Source organism: Eleutherodactylus coqui, chromosome 3, assembly GCF_035609145.1.
Source record: "Eleutherodactylus coqui strain aEleCoq1 chromosome 3, aEleCoq1.hap1, whole genome shotgun sequence".
Lineage (NCBI taxonomy): Eukaryota > Metazoa > Chordata > Amphibia > Anura > Eleutherodactylidae > Eleutherodactylus > Eleutherodactylus coqui.
The window spans coordinates 265,471,888-265,493,516 of record NC_089839.1 but is presented as its reverse complement, the minus strand read 5'-3'; the positions used below and the strand labels follow the sequence as shown (position 1 = coordinate 265,493,516).

Here is a 21,629-nt window from a genome sequence, read left to right as displayed (position 1 = left end):
TTACATATCCAAGTGATTCTGACCTTGTTTTTTCGCCACATGTTGTACTTCATTTAGGTTGTAAAAAGAGACCGATATAATTTGTGTATATTTATTAAAAGTACCAATATTGGAAAAATTTTGAAAAAATTGTCATTTTTTCACATTTTCAACCATAATAGCTCAAATATGTCCAAACATACTGTACAAATTTTTGATAAGATACATATTTCCATCTCTTTACTTTATTCTGAATGCACACTTGAAAAACTTTTGTGTTTTTTTTAACCATTTAGAGGACGCACAAATTTAACATTACTTTTCAGCATTTTGAGGAACACTTTGTTTTCCTGCACCAAACCAAGTTTGCAAAGGCTCATAAGTGTCAGAATAATAGATACCCCCACAAATGACCCTATTTTAAAAACTACACCTCTTAATGTATTCACTGAGGGGTGTCATGAGTATTTTGACCCCACCAGTTTTTTTCAGGAATTAATTCAATTTAGAGGAGAAAAAATAAAATTTCATATTTTTGCAAATATGTCATTTTAAAGACATATTTTTTTCCTATAGAGCCCATGAAAATGAGGATTTACACACCAAAATGGATACTCCCGTTTCTCCCGTGTTCAGAAACATACCCATTGTGGCCCTAATCTTATGTATGGATGCACAACGGGACCCAAAATGAAAGGAGTAGTCGGTGTCTTTCAGAACATACATTTTGCTTGAAGGCGTTTTAGGCCCCATAGCACCTTTGCAGAGCTCTTGAGCGACCAAAACCAAAGAGAACCCCCACAAGTGACCCCATTTTGAAAACTAGACCCCTTAACGAATTTATCTAGGGGTGTACTGCCCATTTTGACCCCACAGTTTTTGAATGAATTCAAGCCAAGCAAAAGGAAAAAATTGTGATTTTCGTTTTTTTTTGTCAATTCTGTCATTTTAAAAACAGCTTTTATTGTGCAGCACACACATGAATGAAGCCTTGCCCCCCAAAATGGATACCCCCATTTCTCCCGTGTTCAGAAACATACCCATTGGGGCCCTAATCTTATGTCTGGATGCACAACGGTACCCAAAATGAAAGGAGTAGTCGGTGTCTTTCAGAACATAAATTTTGCTTGAAGGCGTTTTAGGACCCATAGCACTTTTGTAGAGCTCTTGAGCGGCCAAAACCAAAGAGAACTCCCACAAGTGACCCCATTTTGAAAACTAGACCCCTTATCGAATTTATCTAGGGGTGTACTGCCCATTTTGACCCCACAGTTTTTGAAAGAATTGAAGCACAGCAAAAGGAGAAAATTGTGATTTTCGTTTTTTTGGCAATTCTGTTATTTTAAAAACAGCTTTTTTTGTACAGCACACACATGAATAAAGACTTGCACACCAAAATAGATACCCCTGTTTTTCCCGTGTTCAGAGACATACCCATTGTGGCCCTAATCTTTTGTCTGGGTGCACAATGGGGCGCAAAATGAAAGGAGTAGTCGGTGGCTTTCAGAACAGAAATTTAGCATGAAGGTGATTTAGGCCCCATTGCCCACTTGTAGAGCCCTTGAGCGGCCAAAACGACAGAGAACCCCAACAAATGACCCCATTTTGAAAACTAGACCCCCTAACGAATTTATCTAGGGGTGTACTGAGTATTTTTACACTACAATTTTTGAATAAATCTAAGCAAACCAGTAGGAAAAAAAATTACAATTTTCATTTTTTTGGCAGTTGTATCAATTTAAAAACTGTTTTTTTTGTACAGCACACATAGGAATGAAGACTTTCACCCCAAAATGGATACCCCCGTTTGTCCCGTGTTCAGAACCATACCCTTTGTGGCCCTAATCTACTTAAAGGACACATGGCTAGGCCTATAATGGAAGGAGCACCCGTTGGATTTCAGGGTACAACGGAATAAATTCCAGGCCCCATTGTCCACTTGTAGAGCCATTGAGCGTCTAAAACGATAAAGAACCCCCACAAATGACCCCATTTTAAAAACTAGACCGCTTAACGAATTCATCTAGGGGTGTATTGCGTATTTTGACCCTACAATATTTGAATAAATCTAAGCAAAGCAGAAGGAAAAAATTACGATTTTCATTTTTTGGCAATTTTGTCAATTTAAAAACTGTTTTTTTTTTGTACAGTGTACATAGGAATGAAGACGTCCACCCCAAAATGGATACCCCCGTTTGTCCCGTGTTCAAAAACATACCCATTGTGGCCCTAATCTACTTACAGGACACATGGCTAGGCCCATAATGGAGGGAACACCCGTTGGATTGCAGGGCACAACTGAATAAATTACAGGCCCCATTGCCCACTTGTACGGAATAAAAATTGACACCTTAAAAAATATCCCCCCCCCCCTCCACACACACACCCCTATCCCTCCGCGCCCTTTTCGGCGTTCCCCAAATCTTAGATAAAAGTAATAATGTGAACTGTGTAATATTTCCAAAGACAGGGGTAATTACGGAGGCTGGTTGGGATGGGTACATGGGGCAATAAAACCGGGTATCCTCCCTCCTCTCATGCTTTTTGGGGGTATTTCGTGACCTCAGTGGCGGGTATGGGGTGTAAAAAGTGGCGCACTCTGAGTCTCCGTAAGCTTGATGAGGTGCGCCGGTCTCACACAGAAGGCGCTCAACAAGCTGCTCCTGGAACTGCAGGAAGGCGAACGTTCCCGGGGCTTCTTGTAAATTGCGTATTACAGGTAGCGGTCTGAATAACGCCGGGCTCACGCAGCCGTAGGTGGAATCTGCTTACGGAGGCCCGCAGCGGATCCCAGCTGTGAGCCCGGCTGTGACCCTGCGTACGGCCGCGTAATGTACTGCGCATAACTGCGTACTCACACAGGCGGAGATTCGCAGTACATCTTTTTTTTGTTTGTATTTCCCGCACCGTCGCTTAGCGATGATGCGGGTACCCGCAGCCCGTATACAAGGTAGTTGCGTATGAGCTGCAGGTATATCCGCGACCATGGAGCACAATGGGCTCTATATTGCGGATATCCGCGGTAAAATAGAACCTGCTGCGTTCTCTTTTCTGCGAGTGGATTACGCAATTCCGACCCACTAATATGAGCGGAATTGTGTAATCCAATGCAATTGATCTGCGTATTACCGAGGATCAGAAGCATGCGGAATCCGTAATTCCTATCCGGTCATGTGAGACCGGCCAAAGGTAGATCGCTACCTTTTTATCACGTGACCGGGGACCACCCAACGAGGCCACCCATCACTGCTCCATGCTCTCGGCGACCGTTGGTCGCTGGGAGCAAGGAGATTTTAAATTTCCTGGGCTCCCCGACTCCTGCGCATGTGTCCGGTGTTTTGCCGGCGGTCGCATGCGCAGAATCCGGGAACATTCACGGAAAAAGATTGCGTCGGGGTGCAAATACAGAGGCCTCCGGTAAAAAGTTTCATCTCCTCTCACCGATCGCATCGGTGAGGGGAGATGAACCTTCACCTTTTTTTTACTTTTACGTGATTGCCATTATCCATTGGATAATGGCGAACATGTGATCAGGAACCGCTCACCGCGGCCCCTGGTGAAATCTCCAGGCTCTCGGCTAAGTTTTGTAGCCAGGAGCAGGGAGATTTTAAATTACCACAGCTTTTGCGCATGCGCCTGCCATATTGGCGACGGGCGCGTGCGCAGAAGCTGGGGTAAGGTCTGCGGATAAATCCGCGGGCCTTAGGTACTTCACTTCATCCTCCCTCACAGATATGATCCGTAGGGGGAGATGAAACGCAAGTTTTTAAAACTTTTTAAAACTTTTTTAAACTTTTTTTTTTTTTTTACCCCTTTTTTTATTTTTATTCTTTAACTTTTTGCACTTTCTTTTTACTTTACATGATCACTGTCATCCATTGGATGACAGTGATCCTGTCCCTGGTGACATCCCTCTGCTCCGGGCTACACATGGCAGCCGGGAGCAGAGGAATTTTGAATTTCCCGGGGCTCGAGCCCCTCTGTGCACGCACCCGATGTCAATCATCGGGCGCGCATGCGCAGACTGGGATTTCGGGTCCCGGGACATCGGGACATCGCAGAGGACCGGGGTGAGTATTTTCACCTCCCCTCATGGATCGGATCCATGAGGGGAGGTGAAATTTTACTTTTTTTTTACTTTTTCAACTTTTTCGCAATCTCCGCTATCCAATGGATAGCGGCGATCGCGGGCCCGGGGACCGCTGTGACACCTCCTGGCTCCCGGCTACCTTCAGGAGCCAGGAGATTTTAAATTTGCCGGGGGCTCCCGGACTTCTGCGCATGCACGTGACGTCATCGTCTGGCGCGCAGAAGGCCGCCGGCGGGTCCGGGAGGACGAGATCTCCGTGGGACACCGCCGACAAGCCGGGTAAGTAATTTCAGCTGCCCTGGTGGATTCGATCCATCAGGGCAGCTGAATAACTAACTTTTTTGACAGTTTTATTTTCTTTTTTGCGATCGGCGCTATCAATCGGATAGCGCCGATCGCAATACCGGGGGGGACTGCCCGCATCCTGGGATGACAGCTCCATGCTGTCGGCTACCTGCGGGCACCGACAGCATGGAGCTGTCACGTCCTCAGACAAGTGGGCATTAATCCAAAGAGGACGCATAAAACTACGTCCTCTAGGATTAAAGCCCACTTACTGAGGACGTAGTTTCCCGATGGGGCAGTCGTTAAGGGGTTAAACATCTCTTTTTTATGATTTTGATGATTTTTGAAATTTTAAACTTCACAATGTACACTTAAAAGAATCCTAATATCTTGCCACTAAGCCTAATATTAGTACATTAACATTACTTCTTGTTCTGTACAGAAAAAAATTGCATGAATCATCTCATTATTATCACAGGCAGTTTTACAATGAACAGTAACATCTCCATATAGACAACGCAATATCCGCAATTCCGAATGATTGATGGTCAGAGCTCAACCCCTCCCCATCCTTGCACAGTGACCTCTGCTTGCCACAGAGAATGCCCACAGCACTCTCCCCATAGAAGCCAATGAACTCTCTTTCTGTCTATTGTGCCTATGTACTCAAAAGACTGTGGTACAGGACAGGAAGTATCAGTCAGTTACTAAGCTCAGTGGCCAGAGTGAAAACTACAGAATACCAGGATTTTTTAAATATAAATAGTGATATGGAAATGAAAAAACTGCCAAAATGTTTTAAAAAATATATTTACCATAAAAACTTGATTCAAACAGTAGTTCATTGTTTATGACTAGAGATGAGCGAACGTACTCGGATAGGCACTACTCGTCCGAGTAATGTGCCTTATCCGAGTACCGCTGTGTTCGTGCTGAAAGATTCGGGGCGCTCCGCTGCTGACAGGTGAGTCGCAGCGGGGAGCGGGGCAGAGCGGCCGGGAGAGAAGGAGAGAAAGATCTCCCCTCCGTTCCTCCCCGCTCTCCCCTGCAGCTCCCCGCTCCGCAGCGCGTCCCGAATCTTTCAGCACGAGTACAGCGGTACTCGGATAAGGCACATTACTCGGACGAGTAGTGCCTATCCGAGTACGTTCGCTAATCTCTATTTATGACACATTCCCTTTAATGTAGTAAAGGCCCATTTACATGTAAAGATTATCACTCAAAATTTGTTCAAATGACTGAAAATGAGCGATAAGCATTACATGTAAATGAGGGGTATCATCAGGTAGGTAAAGCAAACACATTTGTCTCTCAGTAGACTTCAGGCTGTTATCTCCATGTGCATCGGGACATAACATTGTAATCTGCTGTCAGTGGCAAGCAGAACAATGCAGCTGTGTGCACACCTTGGCGTGTGATTAATCACATGCTGGGCTCTGCAAAAGGCTCCTGGAGGCCCTTTTGCAAGCAAATGAAGATGATAAAGTGTTAATGGCTAGTCATGGCCATTAACATTTTATGCAAATAAATCCCCAAATATTTCAATCTTTCATTCGTTTGAAAGATTATCTTTGCACGTAAATTGGCCTTAACTCAGGTAAAAATAATAGAGAATTGTAGTTATTTAATAAGACATTAATGAAATTTTTAATTATAATGGCATATGTATACTTAGCACACACCTTATATGTAGTAGTTTGGCTTAAACATTTTTATGTAACGGGAGCCATGCCATTTAGAGAACTTTTGTCCATATTGCCCAGAAATAACTGAAAATTGAATCAAATTTTCAATATGTCTCCGAAAAAGCCATACTTACTAAAATAAGGGCTGATCAAAATGCCAATTCCCACATCTTAACCCCTGCAATAGCTGATCACCATGAATTTCAGTTGCTGAGTTTTCATTTAGAGAATGGGATAACTCCCTTAAATAATTGTACAAGACAATGTACTTATAACATGCATGATTCCAGCTATTACCTCCAAATCTGTGTGCATATTATGTGCTATTGGACTATGCATGTTTTCTCAATTCAAATTAATGTAGATGAGCTTCAGTAACAGACATAGCCCATAGACAGGAGAGTCGCTATTCCAGATTTTCTAATCTCAGACAAACTATTCAATGGTTAAGTACTGTCACAGCAGGGGTTTGTGATGACCTGGCCAATTAATGCACATTTCACATGGTCTTGCCAGTCAAGGGTTAATCATCTCTTATGCTGTTTAGCTACTGGAGTGGCTGAGATGATGGATAGCTTCGTTAGTCAGTACTTTTATTAGTTTGGTTTTGCTGCTGGGTGGCTGTGATGATTGTCAGCTCAGCCAGTCAATCAGGTTATTTCTGCCGCTATTTAGTCCAGCTCCTCTGATCACAGTTTGCTGGTTATATTACTTGTGTACTGGCCACACGGTGCCAGAGATCTCTAAGTGAAGTTCATAGTAACTTATTGCTTTGCACTAGGGTTTTAGTCAGCTTTGTATCTTGAGTTAATCAGTGTATTAGAATCAGTATTCAGTATATTTGTTGGCAGTTCCCATAGTGGGGTTACCCTTTTCAGGGTGAGTTCTCTACTTGAGGGATCCATTCAGTTTCAGTGGTTCTGAAATCCTCTGTACCTTGATATATTTGGTTCTGCTAAACTAGTTCATCCTATAAGACCTGTATCATCCATTACTGTTTTCACTTCATCTTTGAATCCAAAACTTGTCTCCTGCAGTTGTGCAAACTAGTCAATCCAGATGTAACATTAATACAGTAATATCTATACAAATGGCTTCTCGAGTTATTTTCCATCAGGATATCTACTTAGGATACTCAAAATACTGCTTCTGTGGTCAATCCCCAAGTGAAACTTCTATTTCCAATTGCTGTATTTTTTCCAGCCAATGATCATCGTAAGCTTCTTGTTGTAGTTGGGATACAATATAGGAAGACTCAGGCTATAGAAGGAATTAAAGCAGAATTTATACAGCATGGCTACTCTTGTGTGACAGGTAATCAGCATCTCCTATTGACTACGATGGAACATCTTATCCAAATGACTGTTGGAATACACATGGCATTCAATGTGTTTGCCCTCAGTGAGTGTAAGAAAGTGTTACAAAAAATGATAGCTCATTAATTTTAATAGGTTTACATGGCCTGCAAAAATACAATTTAATTGTAGCATCTGTGTGCAACTTAAAATGCCTTAAAAAAATTGCTTTAAGTGCCATATCTTCTGTTTTGCAATAGAAAGCTGTTTAGATGCTAAATCAAATACGTGACGTGACACTTTTAATGCAGATTTTATTTTAACTAAGCAAAACCTTTGGGAAACTCATGAAACTTGGCATTCCCCACCAACATTTCCTCACTGAGAGATTCACATGAATGCAGGAATAGGGGGATGAGATTTGGGAGACATTGTTAATCAGCTCAGATCGGAGGGATGGCATCCAGATGGACAATGATGCTCAGGTATCTAGAGGTTCCTGAGATATAATCTTAGAAGTTGTACAGCCAAGCATGCATGAAACTTGTCAAATAATTAACAAAAAGACGGTCTTCCACAGAGTGGAGCTAAATGCAATTCAGGAAGCTGGCACTTGGATTTTGCAGCTGTCATATATATCCCATGTGTGGCCAGCTGGTGTTGGCAGAAATGCTGGTACAGACAAAAGATTATAACACAGGGGACATTCAAGACTGGCAGTTACATGAAAGCGACACGATGAAGAAAGTGTTTTAATTCATTAGCTTTGTGACCATGCTGCCCTTTGAAAATATTTAATAAGTGTTCACACTTTTTTTCTAATATATTTATCTATTAATGCCCTTCTGGCTGATTCCTAAGACTCCTAACCTCTAACATTTAAAATAGTGTCTTTTACAGGTCCTTTACTTCCCATACTGTCTGAAAAAGAGGGCAAAAAAGAAACAATTGGCATGTATTTTTCGACATTGAATGGAAGAATCGGTTTATCAACTATGTATCAAGAAACTTTGACCACTCTCAATGTATACAACAGTATTCAGACTCAACATGGTTATATCTATTTGCTTCTACCCAGGCACCTGCCACGTATCAGGGAACTGACTAGTAAACTATAGTTAACCCCTAAGGGGAAGAAGTCATTTTTGTTTTTATCTATTTTTGTTTGTTTCTTCCCAGTTTCAAATAATCACAACTTTTTTTTATTTTTTTTTTACTGGTATAGCCATATGACAGCTTGAATTGAGCAGGGTGAGTTGCATTTTCCAAAGTTGCTATTTAACGTCCCATATAATGAACTAAAAAAAAAAACTCTTTTGGATTCTTAAGCGGAGTGAAAATAAAAAGAAAAAAACACAATTTTTGCCATTTTGCAAAAGCAGCATGATAACTTTATTTTGTGGGTCAGTACAACTTCATCAATACCAAATTTATGTTTTTTTTTAAAAACTACAATAAAATATATTTTTAAAACAAACAAAAACTTTGACGCCACATTCTGAGCTCCATAACTTCATTTTTTTGGCAATGTAGTTGTGTGGAGGCTTGTTTTTTTCAGGATGACCTATAGTTTCTATTGGTGCTGTTGTGGGAAAGAGTACATATGACTTTTTGATCACCTTTCTGGTGTTGTGTTTTTTTTTCTTATGGTGTTTACTGTGTGGGACAAATAATAGGTTATTTAATTAAATCAGACTCAGGTTTGGATGTGGCAATACCAAACATGTTTATTTTTTTATTCTGTTAAAAATTAGAAAATGGTTGTGAGATGATGCCAGTGGATGATCCCTCTACTAGACTAAATAACGAGAGTATTTCTCTAGAGTAGAAACCAATCATCAAATATCTGGGCAAAGATTTTGAACTATTGAATCAAGATTCTCTTCTTCAGAAGTTTAAACTAAAACTGGCGGTTTGGTGTAAACTCCCATAGTCTGTTGTGTGCCGAGCTAGCCTCCTTGAAATGATATTGTTGCTCCTACTTATTGTATATTCTACACAAATCCACTGTTTGGATCCTACAAAACTTATTCTACAAGGTAAACCAGATGTTTAGAGACCTAATTTGGCGACATGGAAGTGCCACAACCTCTACAAGCCCATACTCACCTTACAAATACCCTAATAGTACAGCACCACCAATCGTCTAGCATGGTGTAGGCAAGTGACTGCTGTGGCCAGTGATGAGCTAGTATGGCACCTTACAACTGCAGCAATGTAAATAGAGAACAGCAGGGGTCTACAGGACGGTTGCCACTGGAATCCTGAGGTGTTTAAAAAAATGAACACGGTCTTAAGGCCTCCTTTACATAGGCAACAAAGTTGTGTGATTTTTACGTGTTGCAACAATCCTACAAATCGCATGTATGTGAAGCCTATGCTTTCCTATGGGTTCCTTTACATTTGCGAGGTTTGGTAGCATGCAACATTGTGAGTCAAAACCCTTGCGGGTTTCGTGATATGCACCTGACTTGCGAGGTTTTGTAGCCCATGTTTCCCTATGGAGCCTTCCTCTCTGTTGCATCACATCGCACGGATATGCAATTTTCGTGCAGTGCGATGCAAGTTTCACAGTAGGAAATCCTACTTTCAAAGCCCTAAACTAAGCCTTAGCTGCAGAAAATAATAATAATACATCACTTAAGAGGTGCTGTCATCTCCGGTGCGGGTCCTCCCTGAAGCTACCAGGCACTTGCTTGAAGTTTTCTGCCAACCCTTCCTGGATTGGAGGATCAAAATTCCTGCCTCCATAAAGGGCTGGCTGTGATTGGTTGATGAGCTCCATGGCTCAGTCAATCAAAGCCAGTGATCGTTGAAGCAATCAAAGCCATTCAATGAATGAATGAAAGCCTGTGATTGATTTATCAATCACCAGCAATGATTGGCTGAGCCAGGCCATTTGTGACCAATCACAGCCAGCCCTTCCCAGAGGTGGGGATTTTGATCCTCCAATCTAGGAAGAGCTGGCAGAAGATGGAAGACAAGTGCGGAGCTAAAAAGGGGACCCATGCAGGAGATGACAGTGCTCCTCAAGTGATGTATTATTATTTTTTTCTGCAGCTAAGGCTTATTTTCAGGGTAGGGCTTATATTCCAGGTCCATCCCCCCAAAAAAATCCTTGCAAGTGGTGCTACAAAGTCATGGGACTTTGTAGCACCATAAAATCGTGATATCGCTGTGATAAGACGCAGCAATATTGCACGGACCACCCATGCAATATTGCTGCGATTTTCTCGTGGCGATGTCGTGTCGCCCGTTCCATTTGCAGCTGCCGTATAATTTTTCTTTAACCGGAAAAACCATTTGGCTATCCAATATACAATCAATATTAAAATAGGAAAACATTTAGTTTACACTTTGGCTGTCTAAAAAAAATATCGTTATTTAACACAACTCAAAGTCTAGAAAAATAATGCTATTTCTGTGTACTGTCAAAAATTGCTACAGTATGTACCATGATTAAACAATATTTCAAGTCTTTAGGTCATGCTGAGGTTACCAGCTAGAGGGCATAAGGGTTTGATGAGGTTTGTATCGTACATAAAATGTTTTAAACCAGAGCATATAACTTGTCTAATATATGAGCAGAGCAGTTACAGATGGCTTATTTTAGTAGTCACGTGGGGAAACTATTGGACCCATTACTGTAATAAATAGATACAAAATAACAGGTGAGAAATCACACACTAGCCCACAAGCAATAGCAATTTAAAAACACTAAAGTCTCCTTATTGTCTACTATTTCACATCATGTTTTCAATAGTTATTATATAGCAAATACATTTTTAACACTATCATTTTGGGCGAACAAAAAAACTAAATACTCTCACTTCTTCCAAAGATTTTAAAAGCAATACAATAATGTATTAGAAGTGAAGGGTATTGGAAAATGGCAGGTTCACAAAATATTAGTAATTTTTCATTTATAGCAAAAAATGGTAATTATAACACAGCCAGTCCCATATCAAACGCTCTTTGTAATGCTCTCAAATAACATGTGTCAATGTGTTCGTGTTTTCATGGAACATTAATGCAGATTTCAAAGCATTTATAGCTCATGTTTAATAATGTCTAAGTAATGCGTGATTTTTCCTGACTAGAGTTTATGTATAGAATAGAAATGTTTCGGGTCAAATAGAAAAAGTTAACAATGTTTGTTACACCTTATAGAAATGTAGATGAAGGACCACGATGAGTGGTTAGCAGCTATACGCTAATATACTGCTATTATCAGAAGTGTTTCCTGTTATACCCAATAATGATCCAATGTTAAAGGAAGTCAGCTACGGGAAAGTATCCAATTGTTGTCTGTTTAGTTTATCAATAGGAATTACATTTACTTTCTGCTCATGAGGGCTCAGTCACACGGGTGCATCGGCACCCTACACTGGCACCGATGCGCCCGTGTGACTGACAGTTAGAAGACGGCCGTACCTGAAGACAGACGTCTCTCCGCAGCGCTGATGAAAGAACACATGACCGGCAATGAATCCGGTGACATGTTCTTTCCTCCGGCGCTACAGAGAGACGTCTGTCTTCAGGTACATCCGTCTCCTTCCTGCAGTAACACAGGGGCCGATGCACCCGTGTGACTGAGCCCTGAGGCTGCATGTAGGTCATATGTATATTGCATATATAAAACATGCATAAAACACTCTAAGTGTCCAAACAAGTTTTTGCATTGGTGATACATTTCCAAGACTAGTGTTACAGCTTGCTAGCCACGTTGGAGGATTGGGACCAGGGTGGCATCACAGCATCAGCCCACGCTATCCTCATGCCAACATATGTTCAGTTAATCGTGGTTCTGGACGCCGATGGACACACTTCTCTGTTGGTGTGTGGGTTGTCTGGTTGGCTGGGAAGTGCGTATCACAGCCAGCCAATAATCTCTAGTTTGTACACATTTCTTCCATCTTCTCCTTATAGAGGACACTGTTTATACCCTCTGTCCAAAAGTATTTCTGCCAAGTCAGTGGTTATGGTCTAATCTTGCATCTCTGTTAGACTAGTCAGTTTGGTTATTAACCCTTTCCAATCCACTGTCTGACCTGCGAAGACATTATGATTTAAGGCTTTACAGCTCCGATGTTGGAAGACGCCCGTCGGGGTTCTCTTACTGTATATTGCCAGCCTCTCTGCTGTCGGAGCCTATCCAACGTGTCACCTCATGCATTACTGGCTTTAGCCAGCAGATAGTGCTGTTGTATAACAGCAGAAAAAGAGTAAGCCCCCTAGGAAAACCAGGATACAAATTGGATTGGAAAGGGTTAACTTTATTTGGGGTGTTGTTACATCTTATCTTGTAAACATTTGTGGTTCATATACTTGTGTAACATCTAGCTTTTCATGTACTTATATGTACTTATATAATAGCTATTGTAGCCATATTCCCTCTTTCTAACTAGTGAAAGTCAGGGTCACCACAAGCTCCTGATGTAACATGCAACATGTTTTAGGCTGAAAAAACTCAAGTCCATCCAGTTCAGCTTATTTTCCACAAGACATGGGCATTGGGAAATATCATTATATAGCTTTTATTATTAAATACGTTTTTCGGGCAAGAACCATTGATGCTCTACATAATTAGGATAATACATCAATAGCAGATCAGCAGGGATTACACACTCAGAAATCTGCTAATGAGAAGCTTCTGCAGAATGCTCAAAGCGGTGTCATTTTGGCAGTGGCTCAGTCTGGTATCTGCATTCACTTCAATGGGAGACAGTTACAATACCAAACTGGGCCATTGCTGAATTGATAAAGTTCTGAGCATTCCAACAGTTTGCAACAACTTCTCACCAGCTGATCGGCAGCAGTCCTACCAATCTGCTACTGATAACCTATCCTAAGGTTTGGTGATCAATAGTTTTGGCCCAGGAAACCCCTTAAAGGGTCAGAGCTCTGTTCTATTTGCATGGGTCTCCAATGTTTGCCTGCATTGATAACTAGAATTAATCTGGGGGTGATTTATACATTTTTATTGCTAGAAGTAGAGGACGATAAGCAGTTGCCAGACAGCTCCGACATCCCAGGTGAACAAAGGATTAGTTATGATAAAATCCATAATGTCAAACCTTATTTACCCCAACAACAAGACATTAGAGGTCAGTAGGGTTCCCTCATATAGTTTAGTTTGTCAGCTGATCCTGTGTTTCCAGGAACTCTACAATTCTTATGTAATTGTTATGCTTAGCATAGGTTATCTATGCATTAAATGCCAGTGCTACTGGGGGGCGGGGAGGCAAGAGAGCACAGAGACCTCACCAATCTTGGCATGACTCTGTAGATTTCTATATTAATGTGTAATTGTGTTTAAAATCTGCCATACTTGGGATCTCTTCATATACATAACAGTAAAGTTGTCCCAACCTGCTGATTTTAGAGGGACTAGCTGACTATCTCATATGTGTGGCAGTGTTTTAATTAGTTACTGACTCTTAAAACCCAACACTTTTATTCTTAAGGGAGATAAGCCGCTGCTGGATATGTCTGGCTGTGGCTTACTCTCTTTTCCCCATTGAGAACACACGCATGCTCAACTCCACGTGTATTTTGTGTAAATTATAAGTCAGCAACTATTAAAGGTGTATGGGCAGCTTTAGTTCTTTTGTATAATCCATTTTACACCTACAAGTTGACCATGCCCCCTAGCAGTAAAATTATGAGCCCCTTGAATGGGAATATGTTGCAATACAATTTATCGCACCCCGATGCACTATGGGTACGGTGAAGACAATGTAATGCTCTTAGCAATATTCTGCTGGGGAGCCTTGGCTCCTGGCATTCAGATAGTCCGATAGATTTTACTTTGACACATACTGCCTATCCAAATATCGTACAGACCAAACACATCCCTTCATGACAACAGTATACCCTAATGGAAGTTTCATTTTTAGCAAAATAATGCATTCTGCCACACTTCATAAAATGTTCACAAATGGTATGAAAAACATAAAATTTTTCCTACTGTAAAACTAGCATCACACTGCACAAAAACCGCGTTTTCATGCGATGCAACACAAAGGAAGGGTCCATAGGGAAACATGGGCTACAAAAAATTCGTAAATCGTGGATGTATAGAACATGCCCCGATTTTGTATTCTAGCAATGTTGCAGGCTACAAAACATCGCTCTTGTGAAAGAACCCATTGGAAATAATGGACTTCTCATACATGCGTTTCGTAGCACTGTCGCATTGCAACAAAATTGCGTGATTTTGTAGCCTGTGTGAAAGCGGCCTAAAACTGTGGTACCAGATTCCACAAGGAACATTTTCAGAGATTTTGTAAGACCATACCTTGGTGGGTCAGAGATGTTTTGTAGGCACAAGAGAGGAACTAAACAATAACAGGCAATTGGTTTTAATGTTATGACTGATTGGTGTATAAAACGGAAAAAAAAATTCTTCACATATATGAAAAAAACACTTAATATTGCGAAAGAAAAACAAAAAACAATGCCCCATAGGGTTATATTATCAACTCAGTTGTAAACTGTCCAAATGTGCGTGTGCTTACATACAAATAGGCAACACTAGTATAGGGCAGAAAACGATAGATGACGAAACCAGGAGAAATGCTGCCAATAAGAAACAACCAAGGATCCAAGGCGTCAACCTCAGCCAGCTACCGGCATAGTATTAAGTAAAACCAATACGAAAAAAGACATTTCTTCAGTTAAATGAAAGGCACTAATTAGTCAGGTGATATCTCCGTTTAAGCAACAATAGATAAAGTAAGGAGTTTATGGTGAAGCGGACTTTCATATGACAGGAATGTTATTGTCAAGCAATGACAAATGCAGAGATAAATGTAATGCCGTGCTATTACACATCAGATGCACATACGTAAGACACAATTGCTAAAAAGAAAAAGTCTGCTTTTGACTGACGCATTTAATGCTGACCAAATTAAATCGGAAATGTCAGCTACTGCTGACCTCTATTGTTTCAGCATTTTTACTCCTTTCTGGAAAGAGCTATTTCTCAAAATGAGTGCCCTGAGTTGAACCAATTATAAACACTTGTCTCAGGAACTTCAGCTATCTTTAGCCAATTCAGTTTGGAAAAATGTAGAATTAGAAACGGTTATTTCAAAATGTTCTATACCATATTACTTCAGAGTTACCGTTTGCTGGTGAAATGCTATAGTAGTACACTACCAGGGGGTACACAAAATACTTGCAATTACTGTATATAGCTAAGGTAAGTAAAGGACATACATAAGAGAAGTAGCACCCATAGCAAAATTGGATTAGTACTTTACCCCATAGCTCACACACTAGTCCCAACCCTTACCCAAGATGCAATGTATGGCTGTAGGCTGTTTCACGACAATTATGTGGATTGGCTCTGCAACTCCTTGGAAACATCATTTCTAAAACAGGGTCCACCACTGGAGAACAGAGGTTCAACTTCATGGAACATGTTTGAAGTTGCTGTATTTACTTATTTTTGCATGGTTTCAGGACAAGAGTATATGTACATTGAGAGAGCCCATGTTATGGAGCCCCAAAAAGAGCCGATCCAATGCTGGTTTGTGTCATCCTTGTTTTTCAAATGGATGGTGAGACATTCTGAAAGGATGAGGTCTGCACATGTGCAACACTTTTGGCAAGGGTAAAAACATTACTTGGGTCATGACAATGGGATGGGGGCATCTGAGAGCTTAGGACTATGATGGTGTCAAGCAGTCTTATTTTTATCATTATTTTGATAAGAAGAAGATGGTGAAAATAACAGAACCTAAAATACAAGAATGCTAAGATTAAAGGGGATGTACTACAGTTGACTTTCATCACCAATTCAAAAAATAGGTGATAAAAGTCTGATTGGTGGGAGTCTCACCACTGAGACCACCATCAATTCCAAGAACAGGGGTTCTATCTGAGCCTCTTCTCCTCACTGCGTGCTTGCTGCACCCATCAACAGTGATGTGGAGATTGAATAGAACAATAGTCATGGAAGTACAGCGTTACTCCATTCATCCCAATGGGGCTGATAGCTGAGCGCTTGTACTCAACTATTTCTATCTCAGGCAGTCCCACTTAAAATGAATGGAATGGCACCACACCACCACCGTTCCATTCAATCTCCTCCTCATTAGGGGGACGCAGTGAGCTCAAAGTGAGAAAAGGGAGACACAAGACTGCCGTTCTCCACAGTGGTCTTAGTGGTGAGACCAGGGGCATAACTAAAGGGAATACAGGGGATTCTGTTGCACCCAGGCCCAGGAGCCTTAGGGGGCCCATAAGGCCTCTCTTCTCTATATAGTGAGCCCAGTACTATGAATACAATATTATATTTGGAGGCCCTGTTGCAAATTTTGCATTGGGGCCTAGAAGCTTCAAATTACCCCACTGGGTGAGACCCAAACCAATCAGACGTTTATCACCTATCTTAGGGATAGCTGTTGAAAGTCAACTGTGATACAACCCCATTAATATAATTAGTAAATCTGTCACACTTAATGAGGATTTTAGTTCCAATTTATTGTACAGTAGTAGTTTAGCATTTGCAATAATAGTAATAAATGGCAAAATTAACTGAACACATTTTTGTATCCGAGCATTATCTTCTGTTAGATCTACACCTAGAAAGCAAGCTAATGTTCAGCTTGAATGCTATTCATGTCCAGACAGCTTTATAATATTTACAGTTTTTTTTTCCCCGAACCCACACATTAAGTCCCTTCTAATTTAGATTTTAATTAGAACCCTTTGGCTCACAGCACAACTCTAATTATTTGTTATCATGTGTTGGTTCTTGGTATGACTATTATTGTTATTCAGCTGTTATTGGACATGTTAATAATTCAGAGCCTCTGACAAGAAAATCTTACATCATATTGTCAAGTTTTCATGCACAAAGCACCTTATGTCATTTCCCACAGGATCTAAAGCCAAATAACATATGAAATGGAGCAAATATAATCACAAATGAATGGAAAATTCAATCTTATTGCTTATAAATTATGTTTTCTATAAGAAACTTATTGCCTATTACCCAAGAATGCAACTTAATTGAAGAGATGTTCTGGGACTTTAACATTGATGTTCCCCACCGCTTGGCTGATTCCCAAGGTCATTAGCACTGCGATCAGCACAGGAAGCAGAAAGTGCTGAGCATAGCGCAGCTGCCCAGATTGGTACTGCAGATGTATCTCCCATTGAATTCAATAGGAACTGCGCTTGCAATACCAAAGGGCTTATACATTAAAGGGGTTGTCTCGCGGCAGCAAGTGGGGTTATACATTTCTGTATGGCCATATTAATGCACTTTGTAATATACATCGTGCATTAAATATGAGCCATAGGGGGCGGAGCCAGAACGCCGCTGCTGCCGAACCGAGCCGAAGGCAGAAGACCCTTCTGCACAAGCGCGTCTAATCGGGCGATTAGACGCTGAAGTTAGACGAAGCCATGGAGACGGGGACGCCAGCGCAGGGAAGGTAAGTGAATAATTTCTGTATGGCTCATATTTAATGCACGATGTACATTACAAAGTGCATTAATATGGCCATACAGAAGTGCTGAACCCCACTTGCTTTCGCGAGACAACCCCTTTAAGGCCCCATTTCCAAGCAGTTAGACTGTAGAACTCTCTGCCGGAGGAAGTGGTGATGGCAAAATCCATAGAGGAGTTTAAAAGGGGACTTGATGTCTTTCTGGAGAGGAAGGACATTATAGGATATAAATCTTAGGTTAATTGTATACAAGCAGGTAGGAACTATTGGGGGTTGATCCGGGGAGCGGTCTGGTTGCCATTGGGGAGTCGGGAGGGAGCTTTTTCCCCAAGGGGGCTGTCTGCCTTCTGCCCTTGGGTTTTTTTTTGCCTTCCTCTGGATCAACGCGGGAGGGTGGATGGGCTGGACTGGATGGACACTGTCTTCATTCGGCCTAACGAACTATGTAACTATATATTCTGCATGCAGGAGCCTGCAGCAGAATTTGACTCTGCCCGCAGTCACCGACCTTGCGTATCTGTGCCTGTCTTCTTTTTTCTGTACTGCGGATGTGTGCGCAAGTGCCGGCCGGCACGCTGGCGCACATACATAGGGCAGTTTTGCTTTGTTTTAAACTCCTGCCTTCCCATAGAATCCGCAGCCCGTCCACAGTGTCAACTGCAGATGGGCCCCCAGATTGGACGGCTTCCATTGACTTCAATGGAAGCCGTCCTCATGGAATCCGCAATAAAATGGAGCATGCTGCGATTTGTTTTCTGAAAGCGGAGTCCAGAAAACAAATCCGCGTGTGTAAAATTAATTGTGGATGCCAATGCTTCCCTACTGGCAGCTTGAAATGCAGATCTTCCGCACGGGTGACCCACGCGAATTCCGCAAATCCAATCTGCCCGTGGACATTGGGCCCTAGTGATAGAGGCATTTCAGATAAGTGGAGGTTATAATCCTTGCCTTCAGCCAAATACAACAAGAAAAAAGAAAAAATAAGCCACAAAATTCAATGACATTCTAATATACATTACGCATCATGGATGTCGTTATTGGGGATGCATGAGCATTGTGTTATATATATGGCAGCCAGGCATTTTTCCTGCACATTACAGCTAGCGTTTTTTTAACTTGATATTTTCATAATCCCCTGAGGAACCCTAAATTATCATCATGGAAACTCATCGGAGTGATATTTGTATGTTGATACTTTTCAAAGGCTATTGATGGGGATGTCCTTTTTGGGGCTACTACCCTATTGTTAGGCAGGAGCAGTGTAGGGTGTAGTAAGTAGGACGAGCTTCACTCCAATGTCCCCTTTGTCTCCCCTTGTTTTCCATTACAAATATCTGCTTAATTGTTTCCTTCTAATCAATTGATTTCATGTATTGGTTCCTCAGTGACTATTTGCCTTGGAGTTGTATCAACCACATATGTGGATGTCTTTTCATTATATGTCTATTATGAAATGATGACTATTAGTTCTATATATCCATAGCCACTGGATACCCTTATACGTCTAGAATGTATATTACCCTTGGTTCCTGCTATATATTTTGGGGTTAATAAAAAGATATGTTGAATATATGTGTTGATTTTGTCAAAGATTTGTGATTAATAAAGTTTAGGATTTTAATAAAGTGGTTTATTGGTAGGTATTTAATATCCACCCATCTACCTATTTTATGTCCATCCATCTATCTTTTGTCTATGCACGGTCTATCTAATACTATCTATCTCATCGGTGCACACCACATGTATCACTCGAATTTATATGTATGCACTTTCCAATAAAAAGCAAGTTGCAAAATGCTTGCAAATTAAGTGATACAGGCATTTCAGACGAGTGGAGGAGATAATCCTTGCCTTCGGCCAAATGCAAAAAAAAAAAAATACAAAAATACAAAATAAGCCACAAATTTCAATTACATTCTAATATATACTACACATGAAAGATATATTGTGATTTCAGATCTCTTTTAAAGTTTATCGACAGTTTAAACCTTGGATGTGCCAATAACATAATCTGCACCTCCTGCTGATAGTTTTATCTGTAAACAACCATAATCTAGTCAAGTAATGACAGATGTGAAATCACATTAAAAACAACAAAGATATTGAAAAATAACACAACGCAAAATTATTCACGACTCTCATTTCCGCATGTTTTTTAAATGCCCATTAAGGACTATTAACAAGTTAGCAATAATAAACAGGATTATAAAAGTCAAAGTAGATACATACTATGGAATCAAATCTTTTGTATTTTTCAAAGCAGTAATTGGATGTTGGGCCACTAAATGTTCACTGAACCTTTGCATGGCAGTCACATCCTTGGCAGCTGTTTTGCATGCAATGACAAATAGTAAAATGAATTATTTCAACTGCTAACTGTCCTGAGTACTGGAATTTCCTACTGAATATGACACCATCCTTGTTATCTTACTAAAACACTTGGTTAGACATGACTGCCTGGCTCAACTGCTTAATGCGACAAGAAAAAAAAAAAAAAACAATTTCAGTGCATTGCTTCTCCTATGGTTTTTGGCAATGGATTTTGCACGTCCTGCCGTTAAACATACTACCTTCTGCTACATATTTAAAGACACATACTGTAGGCGAGCCATCAAGGTACAGCTCCAAGATGATTAGCCAAACAGATATTTATAGGCGCTGAAAAGAATGCTTGATGAGCGTACAGAGGCGGAAATGTGCAATAAAATATCCCGTCATTTTCAGCATGGTGTATGGTAATGTTCTTGTGTGGATACAGAGTTCGGTTATAGCACAAAATACATCAGGCTATTTCCATGAATATGTAACGGAAATAAAGGGAATAAAGAAGCGACATTTGTTCCAATATTATAATAGGAATGGATATTTATTATATGCTCATAGTCGGATGTAAAATATGTAAGAATACAATTTAGGGTGGAACAATTAGAATTCCAAAATGTTACTTTATATCTAAACTGCATTCTTTCATTCAAAGTCTTCCCAATTCTTAAGGTAGCCATGAACGTTAGGTAAAAATCAGCTGAGCCTGCTAAATGTGCTGGGATTAGTCAAATATGAAATGTCTATGAAGGTCTCCAAAGTATTTCCTGATGGGAGATTGGGGAAAGAAGAATCAGACATGTCAGGCTTATTTATTTCCCCCATGTATGTATGGTTCATTTGAGGTCAGGAGGAAAATCTGAAGGAGCTTTCAACCAATAGCTATCTAAAGTATGTGACCAGCTTTATGACCCTTTTAGACAAGCTGATTCTCGTTTGAACAGGCGAGTGATGTTACCGCTAAATCGTTAGCATTAGTTCAGCCTGTTTAGACTGGCAGATCATCATTGAGAATCCTTCACTTCTCGTTTAGCGTTTCACATTCCTATGTTAGACACTGTGGGGCAAGTGTTTAAATGCAACAATAAGTACATGAGCTAAAAATGATTTTTAGTTCTGCTCAAACTGAACTGCAAACGAAAAGTGAACGATATTTGTTCAGCGTTTGGTCATTGTCTCTTGTTTAGGTTTTAGTCAGACAAGCGCTTTTTTGGGCGCACCTATGTGTGCAAAAAAAAAGCACTCTACACATTAATAAAATGTGCAAGACCATGGCTCTGGGCTCATTGCTTTCAATGGAGCTGGCACTAGAGCCGACGCCCCAATTGAAAGCAATTGGATGCAGGCAACTCCCGCAGTGATTTTCAGGGAAGTGCTTGAAATATAAGCCCTTACCTGAAAATCATCCCCAGATGGTGTAAAAAAAAAAACATAATCACCTGCCCGGCGCTGTCATGGCTCCGGTGCAACTTGTCTCTGCATTCCCGGGAATGTGTTCTGAAGCACT

At 40.8% G+C, this 21,629-nt stretch overlaps 1 protein-coding gene across 1 annotated transcript in view; it reads right to left on the bottom strand.

The window, feature by feature from the left end:
• The window catches only part of DPYD (dihydropyrimidine dehydrogenase), a 1,260,313-nt gene that overhangs the window by 277,974 nt on the left and 960,710 nt on the right, over nt 1-21,629 (bottom strand). The window lies entirely within an intron of this gene.